The sequence below is a fragment of the Crotalus tigris genome, unplaced genomic scaffold (assembly GCF_016545835.1).
Source record: "Crotalus tigris isolate CLP2741 ecotype Arizona unplaced genomic scaffold, ASM1654583v1 scf7180000017683.1919423, whole genome shotgun sequence".
NCBI classification, from domain to species: domain Eukaryota; kingdom Metazoa; phylum Chordata; class Lepidosauria; order Squamata; family Viperidae; genus Crotalus; species Crotalus tigris.
The window spans coordinates 1,560,880-1,563,380 of NW_024096563.1; the positions used below are offsets into that span (position 1 = coordinate 1,560,880).

Below are 2,501 nucleotides of genomic sequence, written 5' to 3' on the forward strand. Positions count from 1 at the left end.
TTCTAAGGAATTTATTTCCTTCTGGTGCTACTCTAGACGTAGTCCTGGACTTTCCTAATTCAAGCAAGACCTTTCCCCTCCCACATCACTCACCTATTGGGAGGTCCCCCACCTCTGGCAACGTGTGTCTTTCCCAAAGCCAGCTCCCATTATGTTATCTGTCACTTTATTGGGGTTTCTGAGCCATTTATTTTTATGTCTATACATCGTAGTTGGCAAGCAGACGTTGGCCTGGGAGCATAAAACTGACAAGACAAGGTACCGGAGTGTGAAGAGTGTCACTGGAGCAGCAGCCTGTGAAATTAACATGATATCGAAAGCGTCAATGTTTATTTACTGGAAATATCTGGATGAAATGCAGGAGGCCGCAAAGGGCAGTGCCAAAAGGGGGAGCTGGGTGTTTGCAGGATGGCCACAGGCTGGCTGGCCTTTCGTCCATCCCTGATGCTCTGGGCCCACCAAACCCAACCTGGTGGTGTGTCCTCCTTGCAATCTCCGCTTCTTTCTTGGCAACCGTCCTTTGGAAGGAGTTGTATCTCCACATTCATACAGCTCTAGGCAGAAATATACAGAGAAATATAACACTGTTGTGTTGTTGCCTTTTTCTTTTTCTTTTTTTTTTTTAAAGAAAAGGAGGTACAAGTTGGTTGCCTAAAATGCTAAACCACAAATGAATCAGTTAGACTAGTCCGGTTGTCTCCAAACTTGGCAGCTTTAAAACCTGTAGACTTCAGTTCTCAGAATCATTCTTCTCCTTCTCCTCTTCCTCCTCCTCACCTCTCTGCTAACTTCAATCCCTTCTAGCACAGGTTTGTTGGGAGTTGGAGTCCACAAGCCTTCAAGTTGCCAAATTTTGGAGACCCCTGTCCTAGAGTATTGTCCAACTTGGCTGTTGTAAACAAGGTTGAGTCACAGGGGAATGAATGATATAAACCCCTGACATTTTCTTGTGGGAAAAAATTGTGGTTTGGTTAACTGTGGGAAGTGTGTGCGAAGCTCTCTCCAAGGGTGGTTCTTCTTGTGGTTTCCTGGGAGACCACCACTGCACTTCTATAAACCGTTTCAACTATTCTTAACCAGCCCTGGGCTAGGAACGTAGGCTTCCCTTTTTTCAAACCATTGGCTTTGTTAATAATTCACACTTTCCTTTGCTAGTTAAGGACGTGGCAACTCGTAAAAACATTAATTTGCGACTTTGGAACGCTACTGGTTCTGATTTAGTTCCTTGCTCGGGTATCTTCGACCGATACTGACTTAGCTATTAATTTTAGGCTCTTTTAGTCTGTGGCTGAAGGAATGGGAACGATTTCTTTCCTGAAATTAACAAATTGCTGAGCTGGGGAACAAAAAAAAAAAAAGGAGCACCAATCATAATCATAATCATTATAATAAGAAGAAAAAATAGGCCCGCTTTTGAATGCTTAAACCTTCATCAAATCCAAGGAAAAATATACCCCTGGATAAGTGATGTCCATTACCTGTAAGGTAAAGAAGGTAAATTGCAGCTGGGTGGAAAAAAACATACATTTGAACAGAGAAGCTTATTTCTGCACTGACTAGATTTGCCTGGGAAAACTCACAAAAACACGTAAAATCAAATAGCTCTTCACTGCTCATCAAAACTGGAATATAAGGACACAAACACTACCGTGTGGAACACATTTATCCTTGCAATCCAGCAAGCTCCCCAATTTTTAGCCTTCAGAAAAGCTATAAAGGGTTGGCCTACCCCTATGTTTACATTCTGGAATAGGGTGAGGTGGGAACCTGAGGATTGTATGATCTCATGTATCATCTGATTGTGGGTCAGGCATCAGCGTCTCCTGGTTTTCCTCTTTCTGGTTGTGGGGAGCTTCCCAGAGTTGTGTTCTACAAGAAAGGAAGCCATATAGGTCTTCTTAGTGAATATATTTTTGACCTCCAGGCTCACAACCTGGAAACTTTGAGATAGATTGACTCTGGTGCTTATGACTGAGTAGCATAATGCTGACATGGGCTGATTGTGATTGTCTCTCCTGACTTTGTCCCCTGATCTGGAAAGGCCATATCATTGTTACAACACAGAAACAAGGATTTAGGAAACCTTTATCAGATGAGACTTTTCTCTCCAAATATTATGTAGCACCTCAACAGTTGCAACTTCAGGGATCTGGAAAGTGTGAGAGAGGAGAGGTTTGCAACATATTTGGTGCTGTTGCTGTTTCCAGAAGAAATTTAAAAAACATAGGACAGAGTTTTGGGGGAGAACAACCAAACTGTATGACTCTAAATGGTGAACTAACTCCAAGAATCTTAAGAGAGAGAGAGAGAGAGAGAGAGAGAGAGAGAGAGAGAGAGAGAGAGAGAGAGAATCTCTATTACCTCTTAAAAATGATCTATTTATAAATAATGAAAGTATAGATTTGCTTTGCTTCCTGCTCTCAACATGTTCATTAGAGGAATGAGTTGGGAAACAATAAAAGGACAATAAAATAAATTAAACTCGTAGTCACTTCAGGCAG

At 41.9% G+C, this 2,501-nt stretch overlaps 1 long non-coding RNA gene across 1 annotated transcript; it reads right to left on the minus strand.

Annotated features, from left to right (window-relative positions):
* Positions 1–308: 308 nt before the first annotated feature.
* On the minus strand, positions 309–1,859 carry LOC120305580. Its single transcript, XR_005556071.1, has 2 exons — positions 1,730–1,859; positions 309–554 (listed from the first exon to the last, which is right to left on the minus strand). It is a non-coding gene; the product is annotated as an uncharacterized LOC120305580 (long non-coding RNA).
* Positions 1,860–2,501: the final 642 nt, after the last annotated feature.